Source organism: Miniopterus schreibersii (genome assembly GCF_964146895.1).
Source record: "Miniopterus schreibersii genome assembly, chromosome: 2".
NCBI classification, from domain to species: Eukaryota; Metazoa; Chordata; class Mammalia; order Chiroptera; family Miniopteridae; genus Miniopterus; species Miniopterus schreibersii.
Window position 1 is genome coordinate 7705259 of NC_138102.1, and position 24708 is coordinate 7729966.

At 48.2% G+C, this 24708-nt stretch overlaps 1 protein-coding gene and 1 long non-coding RNA gene across 4 annotated transcripts in view; both read right to left on the minus strand.

The window, feature by feature from the left end:
* ACSL1 (acyl-CoA synthetase long chain family member 1) overlaps window positions 1-14975 on the minus strand; it is a 58481-nt gene extending 43506 nt beyond the window's left edge. Inside the window, exon 1 of one of the 3 annotated variants that reach the window (XM_081124663.1) lies at window positions 14793-14975. The gene's annotated coding sequence lies outside the window, so the exon portion shown is untranslated. Of the gene's footprint in view, window positions 1-646; window positions 1042-14792 lie in introns of those variants that run through there. The other 2 variants (XM_081124660.1, XM_081124662.1) reach the window with 2 other exon arrangements.
* Window positions 14976-17056: 2081 nt separating this feature from the next.
* The window catches only part of LOC308550652, a 67535-nt gene continuing 59883 nt past the window's right edge, over window positions 17057-24708 (minus strand). Inside the window, exons 2-4 of the long non-coding RNA XR_013997941.1 lie at window positions 23802-23921; window positions 19302-19650; window positions 17057-18125 (exon numbers count right to left, since the gene is read on the minus strand). This is a non-coding gene — a long non-coding RNA (uncharacterized lncRNA). The remainder of the gene's footprint in view (window positions 18126-19301; window positions 19651-23801; window positions 23922-24708) is intronic.

The following is a 24708-nucleotide window of genomic DNA, read 5'->3' on the forward strand; positions in this document are numbered from 1 at the left end:
TACCCAAACTTGAAGAAAAACAGCTCATTACATAACTAGCACCAATTTGCTGTTTTAGAAAGGCTTTCACATCCGGTGTCTTACCTGAACATCACAATACAAATGATGATGGGTAATCAAGGCTGGAGACGTAAAAGGCTTCCCCAATGTGTCTTCCAAGACCTGGACACTAATCTGACTCTAAATTCATGTGTTTTTCTCCACATGAACAGTGCTTAACTTCTGTGGGCCGCTGACCCTCTCCACTAAGAACATCCACATACTTCTTTGCATGTGGGGCTCACAAGTCCCCTTTAGCCCATCCCAGGTTAGGAACCTTTAGAAGCAGGTGGCTTCTAAAGGTCTTTCCAGCACCGCCCCCCCCCCCCCCACACACACACGGTATTAGAAGAACTGGCATCTGAAATCCATTTGAACTCTCCATGCCTTACATAATCACCAGCCTTTATCCCATCACCCTGACCTCTGAACGACATGTGGGTTCCAGATCCACTGCACGCAAAGGTTCACCTTTTACCGTTTTGTTTGAACCAGGAAAAATGTGGTCCAGCGTCAGAGGTGACTCACAAGGGCATCATTCTCTAAGGACACAGGGACACACGCGGACACACACACAGCTCCTGCAATTCTGCAAACTTATACTTACATTAGCATTTTATTTTCTTCATGCTATTTACAAACCAAAAGAACGGGTGATCTGGATATTTCTCTCCTTCTGAAGTCCTTCAAGCTTTCACCCAGCTGAATACTAGCAGTCTGAAGAAATACTTTACTTGGAATGCAGCTCTCAAACAATCCCACATAAATAGCACCCTTGCCCCAGCAGCAGCAAATGAAGAAATCCTGACATCTTTCCTTAAAGCAGCAAGCCAAGCTGCCAAGATGCTGCCATTCCCTGCTCCACCTCCTTCCCTGGCACAATAGGCCATTTACAGAGGCTGAAAGCTCCCCCTTTGTCCCACACTAGCTGGGCACAGCTCGGCCTCAGGAGAACAAGAGAGCGGCAGCCAGGCCGCGTGCTGCTCTTTCAGAGCGCCACTCCAAACCGTCGGATCCATGCTCCTTAACCCAGGCTGGCAAAGTACCTAAAGCTAGATTTGCTTAAGCCATCCCCTCTTGAACCAAAAGAGCAGTCAGGCTCTTCCTGGAGAGAGGGAGGCACAAACGCCGAGATGCCAGGGGCCACGAGTTAGGGAGGACAGCAGAGGCCACTGCCCCCGTCCCTTCCCGTACAGGAATTGCCAATTGTTGCATACAGGTTGCCGCCCTTGGACCACCTCCCCATCTGAGCCTGAGAAGGGGAAAGACCACTTGGGTAACCTGGGATCCCATGACAATGAACCAGCCATTCCACAGGGGATTCGCTACTCCCATCCACTGCCTGGAGCCTTTCTTCCCAAGTACAGTAACCTCCAACCCTCTGAATTTTCAGTACAGCAATTCTATGAATCCCCAAGTCAATTTCCCAGAAGATTTGTATATGGAAAAACAGCTCAGAGACACTCTGTTTTCAGAAACCTGATTTATTAAACTATTCGAGTCGAGTTGAATATTTCTACACTAACCCACTCCCTACCTATCTCCCCTAAAGTTATCAGAGAAAGAGTGGACACAATGCTTTGAAGGGCAAGTACAAGACTAGGCTAATTTTTAACCAGTAGGATTAGGGACATACCTCACTCGTTCATATTGACCACAGACCACAAAAAGATGCCCCAAAATAAAGAGATTCCAAATACAAGGTGGTCAACTTGAACAGATAAACTATTAGGGATTAGATGAAATGGTCAAATGTCTACTTACAATAGTTTCTGTACTCACTAAGCTATACATACAGTCAAATCATATGACAATATACATTATTTTAGAAACATTTCCTTTTTTCTATTCACATTTTATTAAAATTTTATTCAAATTCTTTGAACATGCTTCTTCCAACAGGGTCTTTGGCATCTCTAATGCCACCTTTGAGGATGAGTGGTTTTCTGTGGCCTATCCCACATTTCTCTCTTCCACTTCAGCTGTCTAGGTCGAAGCATGTTCGAAGTCATGGATGTGGCTACCACTGAAAAAGTCTCCTAAGTCACAGGAACACAGTTGTATAATGTTAGGGAAGTTTTAAAAACATGTCCTATGGGTGCATATTCATAGAACTAAACCACATACTTTATTGCTCTTTAAACTGATTTTTAAAAGCTTTTTACAATAACATCCAACACTTGCCTTTGTATAGTTAGCCCCATGGAAAAAATTTGTCTTAGAAAAAAAGTAAAATCTGGTTAGCTGACCTTAATGAAGACCCAAGACTAGGACAGGAGTCCTCCCAGCCCTAGTTACTACCTTCAATCCAAAGATTGGGAAACTATGCCCAGAAGTTCAATGTCCCTCCCCAGCTCTGCACAAGAACAGACTGGAGCCCAGGTCTGAAACCAAAGCCTATGGACCTTGAGAGGCAAGTGCAGAGGCCCAGGCATGCGGTGGTTCAAATCCAGATAAAGGTGGGAGGTGACAGGAAGGATGACCAAAAGCCATGATGCACAGTGATAAAAGCCAGGATGAATGCCAGTGTCCATCAACAGATAAAGGGACACACAAAATGTGGAATATGCATACCATGGAATATTATTCAGTCATTAAAGAGAAGGAAACTCTGATTCTGCTACAACACGGCTAAACCTTGAAAACTAAGTTATACTAAGTGAAAGAAGCCAGACAGAAAGACAAATATTGTATGATTCCACCTTCATGAGGGACCTGGAGGAGGCAAATTCACAGAGACAGGACTGGAGCTGCTGGGGGTGGGGGAGCGGTGGGCAATGAAGGGCAGAGTGCTTGTGAGGGATGGTGACATATTCTGCAACTAGAAACTGGTAATAGTTATACAACACAGAGAATGTACTTAATGTACTTAATGTCACTGATTTATAGACTTAAAAATGGTTAAATGGGCAAATTTTATGTTATGTATATTTTACCACAATAAGATTTTTTAAATCAGTTAAAACACACACACCAGGCCCTGGCTGGGTGGCTCTGTCAGTTGGAGCATTGTCCTGTGCACCAAAAGGTTTCTGGTTCGATTCCCTATCAGGGCACATACCTAGGTTGCAGGTTCGATCCCTGGGCAGGGCAGGTATGGGAGAAAACCAATGGATGTTTCTCTCTCACACTGCTGTTTCTCTCTCTCTCTCTCTCCTCCCCCTTCCTCTCTCTCCAAAAATCAATAAAAAGCGTATTCTCAGATGAGGATAAGCGCGCGCGCGCGCGCGCACACACACACACACACACACACACACACCAGGATCTGATAACTAAATGGATGTCAATGGAAAAAAGAAACAAAACTGGAGGGCTGAATTTTTGAGCCTGGGAGAGTGATGCAGAACAGTGAAGGGGGGGGGCGGCAGACAGAGGAAGGAGTCCCATCCTCTTGCCACGCTTCCCTGGGCAAGCTGGCCCATGGCCCCACCGCACCTCGGCCACAGAGGCAGGGTCCCTGGTGCACGCCACCTCTGCGCCCCTCCCAACTCCTGCTGTTCCTCAAGCCCCTGGGGTCTTCCCTGTGCCTATCTGCGCCCTGCACCCCCGTTCTGTCTGCTTCACTACAGCTCTATGCCCTGACCCTGCTTAACATGCCCAAATCGTACCCAAATAGGCCAGAGGCCACGTTCTGTAATCAACTCCTACCGGACCCCCGGGTCAGAGCCGTCAGTCCTTTCCCTGACTGCAGGAACACTCCAGCCCTCGTGTGGCCCTTTGCTCGTCCTACCTTACACCCAGGGGCACTTACACTCCTATGGAGATGCCCCTCTGCCCTCCCAGGGGCCAAGGCCTTCCCATCTGTCTTCATATGCCCTGGTGTTTAACACAGTGCCTTGCCCAGAACAGGGGCTTCATAAACATATTACTGAGTCAGGAACGATCCTCTGTGATTCTGAGCAACTCTCTACCGTAAGCCGGGGTGGGTACATTTATAGAACAGAGACTGTCCAAAGAGCAAGGGTTATTCAAAGCATCCCCGGCCTCAGCCTTCTCCACACGCCGTGGGGCTACAGCAGGTCACAGCGCCAGAGGGAGTGCGAGCAGCTCCCAGGCGGTGAGGAGGGAAAAAAGGTTCAAGCCACTGACTGAAAGTCCACATGTCTTGCCCTCTTCTCATTATTTCTCAGACTGTTCACTTATGTATAATGCCACCCAAGGTCATCCAAGGACAAGGGTCCTCTCTTCTCCTTAGCAGACATTTACACATACATTTAGACCTTATGACTGCAGATTAGTTTAAAATATATCAAGCCTGCCCACAGGGAAGGAAACAGTAAACAAATACCTTTCTTAAGAAGAACAGCAAATGTCAGAAGGAGGGCTTAAGCCCAGAGCAGTGAGTGTCTATGTCAGAGGAGACTCAGTGAGTGTCTATGTCAGAGAAGCGAATCCTCCAAACAGGACAGTCAGGAGCTGGGGTAAAGGCAGGACTCTAGTGATACCAAGAGAGCTGGTGGGTGGCCATTTGAGATGAAAGGAATGCTGATGCCAGGACCTGCCCAACATTCTCCAGAGAGAAAAAAAACCACCCAACCAACCACAGGTTTCTCCTGCCTTCCTTCTTCAACACAGACACACAGACCTGTCCTGTACATCCGCTTGGGAAGATGGTAATTATAGTTAGGACAGGCCTGATGACGAAATCCACGTAACAGCCCCTGTGTGGGCCAGCAAGGTTAGAGTCTACTGCTATGGAATTAAGAGGGAAAGTTTCCATTCAAGAAAATCCCTATGAGAAGATGCTTCCATTGGTCCTTAAACACTGATTTAATACTGTTAAGTGATTTCTGTACATATGTCGAGACGATGCAGAGAGCTTGCTGGTAAGAACTGGAGAGGGAGGGGGCAGGGACAGAGCAGACGGCCTCAGTCAGTGGGCTCTGCTCCAGCGGGTGGGGACAAAGAGACCTGCTGGTTAGGCTGGGCCTGCCCTTCTGCAAGAACCAAGACACAAAGGCTTCCGTGTGTTCAGCTGCCCACTCATCACCTGGACCTAAGAAGGCGTGTTACTTCAGTTGATACCCTACAGGAAGAGCCCTAATCACATCTGTAGGTCTGCATGTTAAAGACCTTGACACAATGTCTGGGGGTGTGGGCAAGACCTGCAGAGCCTGTTATGATAACAGCTGGAGAAGGAAAGTCCTGTTGCCACTAAAACAATCCAGAAGAAGAGACTCTCGACCTTCCTGGCCTCCAGTCAACCAAAGTCGACCCTGCAACAAGAGGCTCCACTGAGAGACGGGAGAACCACTTAAAGGGAAAGGGGGCAAATGTCCCTGCACAGTAGCCAAAGCTGACCCGACCAGGCAGGACTCTTTTCTGCTGAGGGGAGGAAGGCCCATTTGTTTGGGAAACTGCACACAAAGAAGGCACCCAAGTCCTGGGGCCCACTGGATGCTTTGTCCCAAACTACTTGCTTCCAGTCGTGAATACAAGAGACAGGACATAAAGACGGGAAGAACGTCAGATTCAAACGCAAAAAGCTCGTGCTCTAGGAACTGGCTGTGCCTGCGATGAGCTGCAAAGGCTCGAGTCAGCTTCTCGGTGCTGCCTGTGTGGAACTCAGGGGAGACACAGGAGTGGGAGCTGAGAAGAGCTATGTCCCCTCCATCACCAACACCACGGAGAACCTCCAGGACGATGCCAGAATAGGTAGAGGACGGCCAGGATCCCCGGCTTCCAGGATCCCCCTACACCCAGAACCTGCAAGTGATAGCAGGACACGCAAAGAAAACCACCAGTGTTAAAAACCATCAGTTCTATATGGTGGGTACATGGTGTCTGTTTTATGACTTATTATTCTTTGTACTTTGCTGTATTTTTTAAAATTTCTCAAGATAAAGAAGCTATAACTAGGTCAGTTCATTTCTTCTGATATTTATGTATTTCCCACCTGCTCCAGAAATGGCTTAGGGTGGCAATCTGTCCTTCTAGCAGAGTGACAGTGAGGAACCAGCCCCTCCCAGCAAGTACACATCCAGCTCTCACCATCTGTCTTGTGCTGGGCCCTGGAGCAGCCACTGACCAGCTAGCTATATGGGCAACTCCCACATAAGGGTCCCACTGCACAAGAAACAAATAATACCCTGAAAATCGCAGGGGGAAAAACTCTCTCTAGTTAGTCCCTTGCAAGCAGAAGGCCATCAGCATGAAAACACAGCACTTACAGGGGCTCCTCTGCCTTTGACAAGGAAAAAGACACCTGCAGGAGCTGACCTAGCTGTACGACAGAGCGTGAGGACTGAAGCAGCCAGCGAGCGCCAGGCATGCAGAGGCGGGACACAGCTCTCAGTATGGGCTGCATTGGAGGGAGGGCTGTCCACAGAGTCCATGGAAGCAGGCCAGGTGGGAACAGGCAGCGATAGGTGGGGATGTGGGGAGCAAAGAGGAGTCTGCATCACAGGTGGGTTAGCAACAACCATGTCCTAAACCAGAGGCCACGGACACCGTCTCTCTCCTGGGACAGCACCCTGTCGACAGGCTGAGACGCAGCTGGCTGCGGGAGGCTGGTCCCACATAGCCACATGTCGCTTATGGAGCCCCCAGGTCCCAGCCAGGGCAAGGCCTGGTGCAGGAGACAGAAGAGACCCAGTCCTTAAGGCTGGAAGTAGTCCCCAAGATCAAATATCAGTGACCTGGGTAAGAAGGCTGAAGGGACACAGGTTGGGTAGAGTTACTTACACCCCTTAAAATAGATCAAGGTTTCAAAGGTCCTGAAAAACTAGAGAAAGGTTTAGCAGAACAGGGTAAGTGGAAGACAGGATACAAAGACCTGAACCCACAGGGAGGACAGCGAGCTCCTCACTTCAGCAAGGAAGTGCTGTGACCCTAAAAAGCAGAGGCGAGTGGAACCTAGAAAGTATTCTCAGGCTGCATGGTTCCTCAGGACCTGCCAGAGCCCTGACAGATGACCTCTAAATTCTGCCAGCTCCGCTCAGGGGTGGTGCTGGAGGAAGCAACATGCGAAACAGAGGAGAGGTTAACCAGGATCTAGCTCACTGTTTGAGAAGGGATAAAGAAGGTGTTGGTGACAACCACATGAGCTAGAGTTACACCAAGCGTTCAGGTAACTCACTATAAGATGACGGGACTGGCCCCAGGGGAGGCTTAACAGAAAATAAGTCTACCAAGCTGCAAGAATTATAGAATACTAAAGCCAGTGTTTAAGAGAGGGAAAGAAAGAAGATTGTCCAGTCTGGGCATTACCTGCTTGGTTGACCCTAATTTGGATCTCTATTTTCCTCTACGTTTCGGTTAAACTTTTATCACGGAAATTTCCAAATCTATTCAAAAGTAGACAGAGTAGTATAATGAGCCACCACGTACCCATGACCTCGGCTTCGACAATGGTCGACATTTTGCTACTACTGTTTCATTTGATACCATGCCCATTTTTAAAAAGGATTTTAAAGCAAATCCCAAACATCCTGTCATTCAGGTGGCACTCTGAGGCCCATGCAGCTCCGCAGTCCTACAGCCTGAGAACTCACCTGTGGGGAGTAAAACGGACCAACACACACTGCACCCTGCCAGCTGCCTGAAAGGCTAAACAAAGAAAGCCAACTTACATACTGACTTAAGAGTATTCAACCCAGCATAGTATTTAATTGTCATGCAAGAAGAAGGTCCTTATATTCAAAGTGCAAATAGTTACTGAGTACTCAATCTATGTCAACAAAGAAAAAATAATAAAATCCTATCCTAATGAGGTTTCTACATTGTCAAGTTTTGGGTCCAAGAGCACACTCTGGATTTCACCGGACTCGCCTGAAGTCAGAGACCAGTACAACAAGAATCACGGTCCAGTTTCACAGGAGGTCTGATTCCCTAGACTTTTGAAAATGCATCCAAAATAATAAATAAATGCATCCTTAATATGTAAATGCAATAACATATAAACTATGTACATATATTTTCTGAACATTGTAAAACACACAAATATAAAATTTAAAAGAAAGCTAAAAAATAAGTATCTATAGAAGTTCTAGTATATCCACCTTGCACTCTAATGGATGGTCTATCCCCACCCACTGGGGGCACTTTATACCCCACTCCATCTCCTGAGCAGTACCTGCAACCTCTCTGGTCACCTGCCTGGCTAGTCTCTGGCAGCTTCCAACTATGGGCAGCCAATAAACAAAACTGCTAAATGGAACACCCTGAAAAGCCTGCCACACCTAGCAGGCAGAGTGGCAGTGTCTGCCAAAGCCTATAAACAGACTTGCCATCCGGGAGGGAGACAAAGATATTGGACTTCGCCCTGTGATGGAGGGAGAGTGCTGGAGAGGGCAGGACAGTGCCCCTGACTGTCACCTGGCCAAGGGGCCTGTAGCTGATCTGGAGGAAGGAGAGTCATAGCCCTGGGGCCACAGCAGCCTCAGGGGCTGGCCTCATATGAGAGGCTCTGTGCTGGGGAGCCCACAGCTCCATCTCCTGCATCAAGGGCCAAGGACCTTTAGTTCCCCTGAACCCTAGAGAGGTCCCGGCATTGGCAGCTTTATCTCTGAGTCATGTCAGGAGAAAACAGGCTGGCACTGTTCTCAGAGTCTACCCTGTTTCTGGGCTGCTCAGCCACACCCTCTGAATCCTGGTCCCATCCTCGGTGAGGTGGCTGATTGGACTGCTCGACAAGCGAGGTCCCTGCCAGCTCCTCACCTGGGCCGCCTCACAGGCCCATCTGAGGCACAATGTGGGTAACTGTCCTACAGAAGGAGCAAACAGCTGCTTGCCCATTTCACCCGAGGTCTAGAAACAGGTGCAACTCTAAGCAGGAACACCAGGTAAATGAAGACTGCAGTACAGATATGTAAGATTATCAAGCACTTGACACTGATCCCCTTCTCCCCACATCCTGCGAGGCGCACACTACCTGCGGCTGAAACGTAACTGAGAGAGACCTCGGAAGCACCCAGAACACAGAGTGCGGCCCAGGGGAAGCACAGGCTTTGCTCTGGAGATCTAAGCTTGCCCAGCATCCTAACATACGAACCTGAACATTTAAACGTATGTATCTGTCAGCAACCCTTCTATGGGACATGGGCCATCTGAGTGTTTCCGAGTCTCAGGCACCCAGCAGACAGTACCGAATACCAACGTGAAGACCCTATGTTAAATGCTGTTGGAAACCCGGGACCAGGTCTCCTCCTAGACCATGACAAGGACTAGCGTAGAGCCGGGGGTGTGGCGGGGCGCTGAACTGGGAAACACGAGACACGCACACGTGAAAAGCCAAAGGAAGGACAGAGGAAGGGGAGCTACTCAAACACTGAACCGCCAGCAAGGCCGGGCACCAAGCAATGGGTAGGAATGCTGAGGCCCCCGAGCGGGATCCAGGCACAAAGCCCCAGCCTCTGAACTGGGGCTGCGGCCTATTTTCTAACCAGTCTGGGAGTATTTCACCATTTTTGCCACCAGTGTGCTTACTATTGGATCCCAGCTGAATGTCAGCCTAGGGTTCTAGCAAGTGACTTGGAGTCTGAGCACAGGGAGTCCCTCTGGGCAAGTGCCTTTGAGGAGCAGGGTCATGAGGAACGTCACTGCTGACAGGTCGAGGTGGGCACACAGAGTCCGGGAGGCCCTTCCAGGACGCGCAAAGGCTGGTCAGGAGGAAGAGAGAACCCACGTGCAGAGTCTAGGGGTGCAGAGACCTTGGCTGACCCTGTGCCAGCAGACTCTGAGCTCCAAAGGTCCCAGTAGGTGGTGGTTTGGGAAGCAGGAGAAATAGTGGGATGGATCCAGACTCTAGAAGCGCCGACAGCCAAGCTAAAGGAGGACTTGGGGGCCTTACAAATGGAGCCCTGGGTGGCTTCTGGGCAGAGGAGGGATCTGACCAGAGGTCTGCGTGGAAAAGTTATCATCCTCTCCCTTTTTAAACTGGGGGCTTTGGTGTCTAAACTAGAGGTGACAGACTCTGGACTAGGTCTGTGACATGGAATGAAAGAGAGAGATGGGGGGTGTTGGGCAGTTTGATACAGAGAGTAAGTGAGGATGAGCAGAACCTGCTGACTGACTGGATGTCAGGGCACAAATCAAAGATAAAATCAAGGTCCAGCCATTCCTTAAACAGACACGGGCTCAGGAACAAGCTCCACCATTTGTGATGCCCAAGAGGACACGGGCTGTGCCAGATGGACTCAGGCACTCTCTCTTCCACCAGGGATGGTGTCAGTCCAGTGAGTTGGGCTGTTTGAGCAAAGTACCTCCCATGTATGTGTGGCCTGGGATTCTCAGCCCCTTGCCCTCTTCAAAAATCGCAGCCCTGCATTTATTTATTTTATACACTGGGGTTCTGCCTAAAATTGTACTAGGAAAGAGGCCATTTAGGCGATACCACTGTGCCTTCCAACCCTGGAAATTCTCAATTCCATTCTCTTGTCTATTAAGTTTACAGCATGATCTAGAACTTGTTGAGAAGGTCTGTTTCTGGTAAAAATACCCCAAGGTATGTGGCAGAAAGCAAACCTATGTGCCATGCTGAGGCCAATCTCCTGCTTAAGTGAGCTAAGCCTGGGTCCCTGTTCCCACCACGTGCTCTCTCCCTTCCACACACCATGCATGAATCACCAGTCTCCGCTATTCCCCAGTCTTACAGGACCAACTTCCAGGGCAGGCAAAGCCTTTTACTCTTTAATTCTCCAGAAAGTCACAGTTGTATAGCAGGCAATCCTCTTACTCAGCTGAATCAAAGACTGCTGTCGGTTTCACCACTCTGATGGTCCAAGACAGAGTGCAAATGAGACAGGGACAAGTCAAGGAGCAATGACACTAGGAAGCAGCAGCTCTGTCCTCAGTCTTGCCACCTGCTGGCTAACCTGGAAGAGCCAAGCACTTAGGAGCTCTGGCCCTGCCTAGGTTCAAACTGGGGCTGGGTGACTTAATCTCTGCACCTGCTCTTTTATCTTTTGTAAACGATGGATAATAGTAGGACCCACCCTACAGGGCTGTTGGGAAGATTCCCTGAGCGAGTGCGTCTGAAGCACTGAGAACAGTGCCTGGTACTGTTTGTTTATCATCACCTATCGTGTCCCAAGTGCCCATGCTTGGCCTGTGGCCACCATGTCAGTCAGCTGACACCGCCCCACTCTGTAGATGACAGCTGAACCTTGAGGGAGAAACCAGTTCCTATGGCAACTTTCCCTTTCTGGTTAATAAAAGAATGAACGTATTCAGGGCATTTTGGCCTTATGTATTAGGGACATCACTCCCTCAACAAACCTAAGGTCGAAGTGCCAAAACTCTGTAAATAGACAGATAATACATGTATCAGAAATTCCTCCCAGGGAGAGGAAATGGGGCAAAAGGCAATTCACATAATGCCCTGACTTCTTTCCACTTATCTTTCCTGACCATGAAATCTTTATTTTAATAGCTTTTGACTAGAACACATAAATCCAAAAGTTCATTAAAACCATTCATCAATAAAAATAATTTTCAAATCATTGTCAATTTCAACAGCTCTAAAGCAGAACGTGCCCTAATTTCTAAAAGATATATTAAAACATGGAAAAATATTCACAGTATACTTTAGGCCATTAAAGTTAAATTATCAAAATTTTATCTTCACTGAAAAATAGATGCTTAAATTTTTATTTTTATTTTTTTTAAGATATGTTTTTACTGATTTCAGAGAGAGGAAGGGAAAAAGAGAAAGAGATAGAAATATCAATGATGAGAGAGAGTCATTGATTGACTGCTTCCTGCACGCCCCCTGCTGGGGATTCAGCCCACAACCTGGGCATGTGCCCTGACAGGGAACATGCTCAACCACTGAGCCACACGGGCTGGGCTATGCTTAAATTTTTAAAAAATTGTTTAGAGAAACAAAAAGGAAATACACAAAAATGTTAACAGTACTGAATCTCTTTAAGACCTTTATTTTTTATAGTTCCCAGATTTTCTATAATAAGCATAGATTCCTATTATAATACATAAAGTATATAATATAAAATTATATATTATATATAAGTTTTCTGAGACAAATAGTTTTGATTTAGATATTGGAGAGCTTTCAAATTTTTATTTAAAACTTGAAGACTGGCAGCTGACTCATGAAGAGAACTAGCCCAGGTACCTATACTGAGCCACCAGTTTTGAAATCTGAGATTTGGAGATAGGACGTGTGCCTCCAGCCAAATGTCTTCTTGGGAGGCAGGTAGCACAGTGGAGCAGGTTCCTCATTCCACCTGAGTCTTTGTCCCAAGAACATGTCATCCCTCTACACCAGCTACGTTTCAAGGAAAGCTCCATTATATTTCCTCCTTCCCTCTAGACTTCACAAAGTTTACAACAAACAGAATACTGTGCCATCTCCAACACACTCAATAACTTCCAAATGTCAGGATGTCAAAAAGCAGAAAATGACCATAATTCAGATTTTGTGAGTTTTCTCTTATCACTGTGGTATGGGTACCTGTTTCAGATTATGAGTCACCTTGGGCTTACACAACCTAGAATTTCTTAGGAGTTGGCACTTGGCATTTTAGGTAAAGAACTGCAGATATAACAATCTCAGAGCTGCGGCCACAAACACTGATAAAATTGCCTCGACTTCTAGTTTGTAAAGTCCAGCTCCTACTTTAGGGCTTGTATTTCTTTAAAAGCTCTCAGAAGCCCCTTCAGTACTAGAATGTTGACACTCAAATTCTACCACTGGCAGTTCCAGATCAGCTCTGTTCGCTGAGACTTAAGTCTCCAGGCCTGAGTGTCAAAGTGACCCTTATGTGTTTGTCTGACCGCCGGTTGGACTACAATATTCAATAAAAACTCTGGTACCTTCAGTCTACCACCTGACTAACCACAACCTGTAGAGGAGTAAGGTTTGAAGTAGCCAGAGGACACCAACAGTTTTGAGCTGCCTAAAAAAAAAACCCCGAAAAACGTTCTTTTGTATTCTGTAACACAGGAATCTAATTCATGACATCATCCAAAGGAGACCTTTCATAAAACATTATTAATGCATTCTAACTTAACAGAACTTGGTTATAAGAGACAGTAAACGCAAAAGAATAATGGCAAAATTCATCATTTCTCTAAGGTTACTGAGTATCACCTAGAAATTACTATTTCTATAATCTTGCTCTTTCCAGAAGAGTGAAACTTAAAGGGAGAGAGAACAGAAAATTCCCAGCTGTAATGACAGGACAACTTTTTCACAAGACGGCTACATCAAGACCTGGACCTTAAGCAGGACACTGTGGCCAGCTAGTACACTTCCAGTTATTCCAAGCTTCAAAAGCTGACATAGCCATGAAAACTCTACATGTATAGTATAAATAGATACCTGTCCCTACCTGCATTTGTCACAACTATCTATCAATTAAATGCCAAAAATTAAAAAGCCCAGGGCCTTCTCTTTAGTCAGGCTGCCTGTAATAATAATAAAAATATGCATAACAGAGGAAGAAAATCTACCAAAATACTTATAATTGTGGTGGAAGGGTGATTTTCTTTTTTAATAAAGTATTTTCTATTTACAGTAAATGCAGAAAATAGAGGCCTATAGTATATCGTCTATAATATATCTATATTATTTTAAGGGAGGTAGGGAGGTGAGGTGTGTGGCTTTTAAGGATTTTTTTTTTTTTTTCTAGAGTTTTAGCTCCTGAAAGACTTTAGTCTAATGCACATTAGTCTTTTCACAAATGAGGAGTCCAGTTTCAGGATGGGAAGGGATTCTCTCAGTTGAGTCAGGACAAGGCAGGGCGACCCTGATGGGAAGGAAAGAGGTCCACCTTCTGGAGCGCACCCAAAGCAGGCTGTCAACTCCAGCCTTACGTTTTACGCCAATCTAACCCGCCACCTCCACGTGCAAATGCAGAATCAACCAGAAGACTGGCTTTGTTTGTGTTTAGAAACAGTTGTTTACACTGGGATAACAGAGGTGAAATCTGTGTCAGAAACTGTCACATTTCACCAGCTTCTCTCATGCTCTGCAGAGGTCAGTAAATTAACCTTGAAAAAGTAAGTGGGGTGGGGAGGGGTTTGCAATGACACCGACCACCCGGAGCACCTGTCTCTAGGCTTTAGCACACTGTTCCCTCAAGTCATCTACCAGCACTCTCCGGCTACGCTGCCAAGTAACAGATAGCATCTCTGCTTGTTAATTAAAAAAAAAAAAAAAGGAAAGAAAAGCCAGGCTCCTTCAATCAATGACTCCACCAGGGCGGTGTGCAGAGGCTGCGGCGCTCCTCCCGAGACACCTCGAGGACTGTCCGTGTGGCGGCGGCTGCCGACGCCGCATCCGACCCCGCTGCGAGCGCCCCACGCAGGCAGAGGGCAGCGGCTCGCGTGCACCCCGAAAGCCCTGCCGCGGGAGCAGGGGGATGCCGCGGCCGGCAGACCACCGCCACCTGCCTCCCGGGTCATCTGGCGTCTGAAGCCCGCGCTCATCCGAGGCCCGGCGGGTCCCCGCCGCCGCGCAAACAAGGGGCCGGCCCCGCCGCGCACATCACCGGCCCCGCGGCGAACCGGCCCCGCGCCCGCGCGGCATCCTCGCCTCAGGCACGGGCGGCGGCGGCTCCCGCGGCGCCGAGGCCTGGCTGCCTCGGGCAGGGCGGCCGCAGGGCAGAGGCCGGAAAAGCGGAACGTCCCGGGGAACCGAGCGCGCCTCACGCGCCTCCGCTGCGGCCGCCGCTCGGGCTCCGGCTCGGGCTCGGGCTCGGGCCGCCGGGCAGCCTAAGCTCAGCATCTCCGCGGAGCCCACGGGCGCCGCAGCGGGGACGCACGCGACGCCCGGCGGCAGGCGCACTCACCTCCTCCGCTGGCCACGCCGCTGCGCCGCCGGCTGTCACCGCAGACCTCTGCCTGCCCCGCGCCTGCTCCGGATGCTATTTAAAGGCGCCGCCGTCACCTCTGCGCGCAGGCTGCGTCCCAGCCTCCGGGCCGCGGGGGCGGGCTGGTGCTCGTGCGCCCGCCGCGCCCGCCGCGCCCCGCCCGGCCGCTGGCCCCGCCCCACCTCTGGTCCCGCCCACCGCTGGCCCCGCCCCCGCAGCCCCTCGGCCTGCCCGCTTCCCCGTCCAAGCGCGCATGTCGCGCAGGCGGGCAGCGTGACGCCGGCGGGCGGGTGCGGGGCGTTGGAGAGCTAACGCCGGCGAGTCTCCTGGTGTCGGAAGGGATCCGAGGCCGGGCAAAGGGTACACTGCGGGGCCTCGGCCCAGGAGCCCCGCCAGCCCTGGGGTCTGCTGGTCCGCGGGGCCGGGAGGCGCCCTTGCGCGTCTTCACCGACCACGCGCGCCCTGCGGGCCTCTGCAGAAGGGGGCGCGACAGCCCCGGAGCTTTCCTGTCCCGTTTTCTTCCGCAGCCACGTGCGCGACCCCTTTCAACCCGAGGTCCCCGCGTTCCCCACGTGGGGTTTTGGCACAGCCCCGCAGCTCGCCTGGGCTTCTGCAGTGCCCTGGACGTGGGGCGCCCCGGCAGCCCCCGGGGATGGAGCGGAAGGCAGGCTCCACGTCGCTCAGGGTGTCCGTCATCCGCCGAGTTCTTGGGGTCCCTCCACCCTGCTCCACCCGGGCTGTGCGGCTTTCAGGGGTTCTACGTCTGCTTTTCGGAGGGCAATGCAATTTCTTTTCAGGCTGGTATCCCAAATGTTATTTTCTTTTGGCTCCTGAGGCCTGCCAGTATCCCTACCCTCTAATAGCGGTGACCCCAGTCGCAGCGGTGCTCGTGCCCAGCATCCAGGGGAGGGGGGGCCTGGCATCTAGTATTGCTTTGAATTTGTCTTGAGAGGAATTCTTGTTATAACAAATGCCCCTGGTAATGACAGATACGTTTATCGAAACCCTTCACTCACATTATCTTACTGAATCTTCATAACCTTATGGGGGGGGGGGGGGGTGCTGTCATTGTTTCCCTTTTACAGATGAGAAAACTGAGGCACGGACAGGTGGAAGGCTAATGAGGGCAAAACTACACTTGGAACTCAGGCAACCTGCCTCCGGAGCATGCACATAATAACCACGAAAATACAGGGTGTCCCAAAAAGTGTATACACACTTTAACAGCTGATAGCTCAATTTTGAAAATAAAATGTATTTTAATAAACACTGCCTTTATAATTATTCAAAGTGTATGTATACATTTTGGGGGATGCCCTATATATTTGTACACACCCCCTTATGTAATTCAAAATAAAAACAATACTAAACTGTAAAGGAAGTGTAATAAAGTCCAATAAAGTTTTAAAATTTTCTTATGATGAAAAAAAAAAGAAAATATATTGCCTTGGTATAGGTGGCTCAGCAGATTCAGTCAACTATGGATTAAAAATATTCAGAGGGGGAAAAAAAGTCATGTTGCTGATGTGGACTTTGTAGTTAGGCCTAAAACAGGTGCATCTATACTGAACATGTAAAGAATTTTTTTCTTGTCATTATTTCCTAAATAATACAGCATAATAACTATTTACACAGCATTCGCATTGTATTAGGTATTATCAGTAATCTAGAGATGATTTAAAGTACATGAGAGGATGTGCATAGGTTATATGCAAACACCATGCCATTTCATATAGGGGACTTGAGCATCCACAGATTTTGGCAGCTTCCGAAGTCTTGGAAACAATCCCCCACTGACACTGGGAGGTGACTGTGCTCACTCCAGGCCTCAAGCATAGTCAAGTGGACTCCACCCTACAACATACTAAGGACTTGCCCTGGGCTTTTCTCACTGCTCCAGAGCATCTGAACATGGCACCAGCGCTTCCTCCGCGGTGTGACAGCTTTGTGTTACACTGTGGCTGAGGCTGCCAACACTCCAGTGGGCTCTGGAGCAGCTCAGTTCTCCTAGACCCTCTTCTAAATCTAGATCTCCACTTTCATTTTGATTCGTTTCCACTTGGCTCATCCTGGTTTCTCTGCCCAGGTCTCCTTCTCCCCACCCGTGATTTGGGCGTCTTAGCCCCTCCTTTTCCCTCTTCTCCAACCAGCCCTCCAGCCCGGTGTGGCCTCAGGCCCTTCCCAAGTTCTGTGATGCGTTAGCTTGCGAGGGCTGCTGTAACAAAGTTCCGCAAACTGGGCGGCTTAAACAATAGAAATTTATTGTCTCACGGTTCTGGAACCTGCAAGTTCAAAATCAATGTGTTAATAGAGGCGGTTCCTTCTAAAGGCTGTGTGGGAAGAATCTGTTCCAGGCCTTTCTTTTGGGCTTGGGAATGGTCGTCTTCTCCTTATGTCTCCTCACATGGTTTTCTCTCTGTATGCGTCTGTGTCCAAATGTCTTCTTACGTGGACACCAGTCACGTTGTATTAGGGTTCACCCTAATGACCTCATTTTAACTTGATTACCTCTGTAAAGATTCTATCTCCAAATAACATCACATTCCGAGGTCCTGGGGGTTACATATAAATATAAATTTGGAGGGTAGGGGGTCACAATTCAACTAATAACATGTGACAACTGTCATGGCTCTCACCCCTTATCCCTCCCCACTCCAATCGCACTTTTCTCCCAGTCGCACACCTCTCCCTGGGTTCTGGCCCTCAGCGCCAGTGATTGACATTTTATAACTGAAGTTAGGCGTCGTTCGGATTTCCTTGGTGTTTACCGAGCGCCCTTGCTCTGTTCCCAGCCCGTTACATTTTGGTGACATATTCTCTTGGCTCTGGTGTCTGGTTTCTCAGATTGTCCTTTTTTTGAGAAGCTTGGCAGCTCTGAAGGGTTCTTAGTGGTCAGTTGATTTTTGTAAAATGTCCTTCTACTGGGATTTGACCGATACTCTTTTCATGATAAGGCTGGGACATGGGATTCTGAGAGGAAGTCACTTTTATAAGACAATTTTCTATACAAGGAAGAGAAGAAAAATTCATTTTTTCCTTCAACATGGTTGATGGATTTTTTTAAGTTGACAGTTTTGATAAGACGTTGATGAGAGCCCAGTCCATTGCTTTTCATTGTAAACGAGTGCTGATCAGAAGACTTTCCAATGGTATAGCCTCTGGCTGTGGACCTTTGATCCTGGGCTTCTTCACTCCCCAAATACTTCCAGATGCCTCAGGACAGGTCGATAGGAGATGTAACTGCTGGTCCTCTGGGCCCAGGATTCTGGGGAGTCGAGAGAGCGGACAGGTAGTCCTGGTGATATTCCTACACTGGGAAAGTTAGAAATACACATGCATGGATCAGAAACCCCATAAATACCTCTCTCCAAACTCACAAAGTAATATATTCCCAACTCCAGTTCCCTTAGCTGGGTTTCAGAAATAAGCTGGTCACTTCAGCACTACCAAGGGAGGGGTGGTGACCAAGATGACCTGGAGCACAGAGTGGCAACAGGATTAACTGACTGCAGCTAAACGATCTTACTTTTAAAAGTTTTGCAGAAACATTGAACTATGTGAACACGTGGCTCCTTCTGTGAGCGCGGGCCCTGGAAGTGAAGCCACGTTAGCACCCGTGGTCGGCAGCACTCTTTGCGGCTACTATTATTGTGCTACTGCTCAGATTTGCTAGTACAGCTCTCTCGGGCTTCCAGCAGTAAGGAAGAGTGATATTTCCATCAAACGGATACTTTTCTGTAACCACTGATGATTATCACATGGTCCTCAGTGGCTCTAATGAAGCTGTAGCCCTCCCTTCTCTCACACTCTTTTTCTTTTTTAAACGCACTTGATCCACTGACTTCATTAACTTTATGAGGGGGCCCACCAGCTCTCTGAGCCTCACTGTTCAGGCCCTCTCCCAGCATAGGTGCTGGATGAGGTGAGGGCTTCCAGAATTCATCCTGCTCCCCCACAACACCCGACTTTCTGTGTCTTGAGGTGATATGACTTTATTTAGTCAATGTCAAATATAAGTACCCCAATCTTCCAATTCATCTAGCTTCTCATTGTCGACCAGTAAAATTCAAACTCTTTACAAGAACTTCTGAGATGTTCTTCATAACCTGTTCCTGCTCTCTTCACCAGCCAGCTCCCCAGCCACACCCTTCTCCAGCCCCACGGAATCACCTGCAGGTTAAGAGCAACGGCTGTGGAGTAAGATTGTTGGATTCAAATCCCACACCTTACTGGTTACAGACCTAGGGCAAGAAACCGTCTAATCCCCAGCTTTCTTATCTGCCAAGTGAGTATAATATTGCATCGCACACAATCTACATCACAATCAATTGTAAGCAGCACCATTATTTTATGTATCTCTGAGAAAGAAAATAAATGCTGCCCATTACAATTGTAAGACATCATCAATTGGAAGACCCATCCTAGGGTGATTAGCTTTTACTGCATAGCAAGTAACCTTAAAACTTAGCGACTTAAAACAACAATCACCTATTCTGTGAGTTGACACTTGGGCTGGGTTCAGCTGGGTGGTTCTTCTGCTGGTCTCTCCTGCAGTTGGTCAGCTGGTGAATAAAGTGGGACTGGATGGTCTGGGGATGGCCTCACACGTTTGGTGGCTGTCAGGCTGTTTGCTGGGGTCCCTTCGTTCTCTTCTTCAGGGCCCCCTGGTAAGCTAGTTCAAGTGCTTTCAAACAGTGGTTTAGCAGCTCCAGGCTCAGCAAAGGAGACAAGCCCAATGAACAACTGCTTTTCAAACCTCTGCTTGCATCATGTTTGCTGCTGCTCCACTGGCCAAGGCAAGCCACAGGACCAAGTCAAGAGCCTGCGTGGGAAAGGACTGCCCAAGGGCATGGATACAGTGAGGGGAACTATGACGGCCATATTACGCACAACCTATGACACATCCTGATTCCAAAGATGTTAAAATCTGAAAAATACACATCTAAGACTACACTAAATATAGTAATAGTGGTGGATGTTAACTACACTTATTATGGTGATCATTTTGCGATATATACATATATCGAATCATTATGTTGTATACCTGAAACTAATATGATGTTATATGTCAATTATATCTAAATTTTTTTTAAAAGCAAAGGAGAAAAGAAACATATTAGCTACAGGAAACACAGAGTTTAAGAATATTTACTTTGTAGCTTTAGCTGATAAAGATGGGAGCGATTAGAGCAGCAACATGGAAGAGACTGAAAACGAAATAGGAACAGGGATTGTCAGTGGAAGGAAAGCCAATGATGGAAGAGATGGGAGGCGAATGTTTCTGAAAACAGGTTAAGCCATTACCTTCTGGCAGAGGAAATGACCTTTTTCTAGAACTTGAGGGAAAGAGGTACAAGTAGATACAGATAAAATACAAAAATAGTAGAGCTGAAAGAGAAAAAATCCTGCCCTCACTCTGAGGACTAAAGTAAATCCAATAGTCTGTAGTCTGGAGAGCACATACACACACAGTGCCGTTCCCTGCCCCCACTTCCTTCTGAGACAGCAGTCTCCAAGTCCTGTTTTCACAGGAAAAATAATGCTCCACCAGTTTTAGCCAAGGAAACAGCTCCTTGGTCAATGTGAAAACATGTAAGACTGTCCAGTTGAATGGACAACAATGGTGTGTACTGCTGTCTGGAAGGAGATTCTGCTCCTGAGCACTCCCGCAGGGCCGCCCGTTGAGCCCTCCAGTTCACGTGCCTTTTATTGAGTCAGCAGGGTGTACAGAACTGGAGCTCCCAATTCGTAACCACCACAGCTGACAAACCATGACTCTCGAGTTTAAAACCTGGCATGTCACTTTCAAGACACCGAAATATTAATCACATTCCCATCTTCCAAATATGGCGTTCTCTCTTCACTCGATAATCACTCAGTGGCACAAGTAGAGGAATACGTAAGCCTATACTTTTCTTTTTTCATATATATTTATTGATTTCAGAGCGAGGAAGGGAGAGGGAGAGAGAGAGAACCATTAATGATAGAGTCACTGATCGGCCGCCTCCTGCACGCCCCCGACTGGGGATAGAGCCTGCAACCCAGGCCTGTGCCGTGACCAGGAATCGAACAGCAATCTCCTGGATCCTCGGTCAGTGCTCAACCACTGAGCCACGCCGGCCAGCCAAGCTGATACTTTTCAAAGTGTATTTTCTGCTTATTAGAAGAAAACCAGTATTTCTCAAAAACAAAATCCTCTATCTGATTCCTTAATACGCACCAGAATAGATATGGTACATAGGTAGATGACGATAGATAACTAGATAGATACAGATAGACAGACAGACATAGATAGACAGACAGACCTGGAGTATGGGAGGCCCTTTTTGAATCAGGTGCCATCTCCTACCCAAGAAAGGACCCCTATGTACAAAAAAGAAAAGAAAAGCTCACTCAGAGAGAACGTCTGCAGAGCCCTTAGCACAGCGCTTGGCCCCAGGTGAATGTTCTGTAACTACTATTATTTTCACTTCTCTTTGGAAAGCCTCTGTATCTATATCCATGCTTCTTTCCACCTGCAACCCTGTAAATTCTTATTTACTCACCAAAGCCTAACTCAGGCACACTTTCTCCAGCACGCACACCCACACGCACACACACACACACACCCCTTGTCGCTCCCAGAGCTACGCTGCGCTGCACTGCAGATGCAGCCTTGGCTGGAGCAGGCTGTTGTTTCCATGTTCCTAGGCCTGAAGGCTGCCTTCAAGCTGCTGGGCAGCAGATATTCTGTGTCCAGACATTCCTCCATCCCTACACCAATATAGGAGTTGGCACTGACACGTGTTTATTTAATTGAACTGGCATGTCACCTCCAACAGAAGCACTTCTCCTTCCCCTAGGTATAATCATTCTTTTCCCCGGAGGTGCTTCCTCGGCTCTTCGTAATGTTTCTGGCACAGGGCTTATCACCTTTCGATTGTGATCACTTGTTTGTGGAAACATGCTCATAGAGAATGTGCTTTATTCACATTCATGTTACACAGGGCCCCTAGTCCCACACCTAGTGGTAGCAGTGAGTACCACTCTACGAATGCGTGTTAAATAAGTTAAAACAGTGGTTCAGATCTCCATTCCTTTTATGCCCAGGAAGGCCTGTGGCCTAGAAGTCCAGAGTAAAATTAGATTTAGTATTTAATTCACCAATAGCTCCATTCCTAGAGTCTGAGTTCCACCGGTTTAGCATTGTCCTGTGCACCAAAGTGCCACCAGTTGGATTCCTGGCCAGGGCACATGCTCAGGTTGCGGGTTCAATCCTGGTCGGGGTGTGGGAGGCAACCAATTGATGTTTCTCTCTCACATGATGTTTCTCTCTCCCCTCCCTCTTTTCCTCTCTCTAAAATCAATAAAAACATATTTTAAAAAACAAACGTAAAAAGACCTTCTTCTTGTAGCGAGTTGCATGGAGTTGGCTCGCAGGTCTCTGAGACCCAAAAGTTGAGAGCTTTGTGCCCGGGGACTGCGCCCAGTGGCCCAGCAACCATAACCGCGGCACACAATGAGGACAGTGAGTTACACTGCCAGCGCTAGGGACATCGTGGGGATTGCCAGAAGAAAAAGAGAAAGGAGGGGGGTGGAGAGGCTCAGGAATATTCAAAGGAGGCAAAGAAGACCCCTGGTCTGAGGGCTAAGCTCTACCCTAAACAGCGCCGTGCTGAGAAAATACAGATGAAAAGGACTGTCCGGAAGCATGAAAAGAGAAACAGCAAACAAAAGGAGGGGAGAGGACTCCATAAGGGGCAGGACCTGCTTATCTGCTGGACAGAGAGGGACAGCCCCGAGCCAAAGTACTTTCCCTCATCCCCACTTATACAACTCTGGGTGTTATTGGCAAAGGTACTATCATCGAGGTGAATGTGTGTTAGGCCTTGTGACACCAGGGGCCAAGGTCATTTGGGGAAAATATGCCCAGGTTACCAGCAATCCTGGAAATGATAGATGCACAAGTGCAGTCTTACTGGTTTGACAGCAGTTTCGTGCAAGCAGCGCCTTATGATTATTGAAGACTATGTACCAATCAGGAGAACTCCTTACTGTGATGCTTCTGAGCACCATCAGATAGCGTGCATGTCTGCACTCACCCAGAGAACTATTTATTCTATTATAAAGAGAATTGAAAGGGCCCATTTTTTTTTAAATGAGTAAAAAGAAACAGATGAAGTTAATTTTAATGTGTTATTTAACCCAATATTTCAAAAAAATAGTATTTCAACATGTAATCCTTATCAAAACTTTAGTGAGATACTTTGCATTCTTTTTTTAAAAATTGGCCTTCAAAATCCATTGTGTATTTTATATGTACTGCGCATCTCAGTTCAGACTAAGCGTATTTCAAGTACTCAACAGCCACAGGTGGCTTTGGGACGAGACAGATCTAAAGGGTGTTGTATGACTTTGCTTCTTGACTTGGAAACCCATCCCTCTGCCCACTGGTCCTCTCAAGGCACTGGGGACTGTTTGGAGCTCCAGGAAGCTGTACAACAGTGAGGTGGAAACTCTGAGGATCACGGCCCAGAGCAAAACTGTCAGTCCACACTTCCCGAGGGGCCAGGAAAGGCAGCCTGATATTGCAGGTGCCGTCGTTACACAGGTCGGTATCCGGCTGTCCCGGCCACACCTAATAATTAGTGATCCACTAGAGGACAACTGCTGTGTGTTTCAAATGGGAGCACTGGCACCATGGTAGATATGTTTATTGGCAAAGTTAAAAAAAACACTTTGTGTTCAGTGAACCAAGCTGTCTCAGTCCCGAGTCTCCCCAGACACCGCCCTTGTCCTGCTTCCCTGACGCGTGGTAGCGACTCCACAGATGGTATTTCTTCTCTGAATCCCAGCGCCCGGCCACGGCAGCGCCCAGTGTGTTCAGTGAGTGAACACAGGAATGGTGCGCTTGCTCTGTGCCTCGGGAGGCGAGAGTGTGGCATAGGTTTTGAAATTGGTTCCTTCTTCAAATGACAGATACAGACAAAGAGTAATGTCTTCTCTTACGTCTCTCAGGTGGACCCAACACGGCTGTTTCTTTCTTGAACTAGTGTTCACCACAGCTGCTGCCTCTTCTATTTCACATGTGGTTCCAAGGTCAACAAGAGCAGGTCTTGAGGACAGTGGCTTTTGAAACAAGAGGGATACAGAAGGTCAAACAGAAAGAACTGGTCTTCCACAGCAAGGCGGGGCTTCATCGGGGGACCCTGCTTAGGAACCGCCACGTCTTCCTGACCCCTTGAGGAAGTCTGCCCTGCAAGGTGCCCATGACAGTGTAAACTTTTCCCTAAGATTCCATGTCTAAGGACACATTCAGCCCCGCACTGTCATGCATGTTGAAATTTGCCTAATCTGTCATCTTTTGTCGTCTTGGCTCACCTGCTGCGTCACTAGAGTCTGAACACTAGGTTCTCCTCGGGTTCCTGAGCCTGGAGTCATGCCTCACGGAGGCATCAGCACAAAGGAATGAAACAGCCTGTGATAATCCTGGGTCTCTGAGAAGCAGCAGCCAAGGACTTGATTAGGAAGCTGCAGACAGGTGGGACTGCCATCAGACTTTCATGTGTTTGACCTGGAGTGAAGGCAAGGCAGGAAGGTGGTGAGGGGGGTGACTTCCTTGGCTCCCACGCAGTCTAAGGAAAGTTGAGCAAGGCCAGGAAGTCCTGAGACAAAGTCACCAGTCAGAGGCATCCCATGTGTCCTAGGAAGGGGCCTGTTCCTAGTGCCCCTGCCACACTCAGTCATTGGCACTGGGCAGCCCGTGGGAAGGAGGACCTCAGCAAGGGCAGAGATGGACTTTAGAGCAGAGGACAGTGGATGGTGCCCTGGCCCAATTATGCTCCCAGAAGTTGGAGGTCTATGAGGTGCATTCTCGTGGTTGCTCTCAGGTTGTCTCATCTATCAGCTGTGTGGG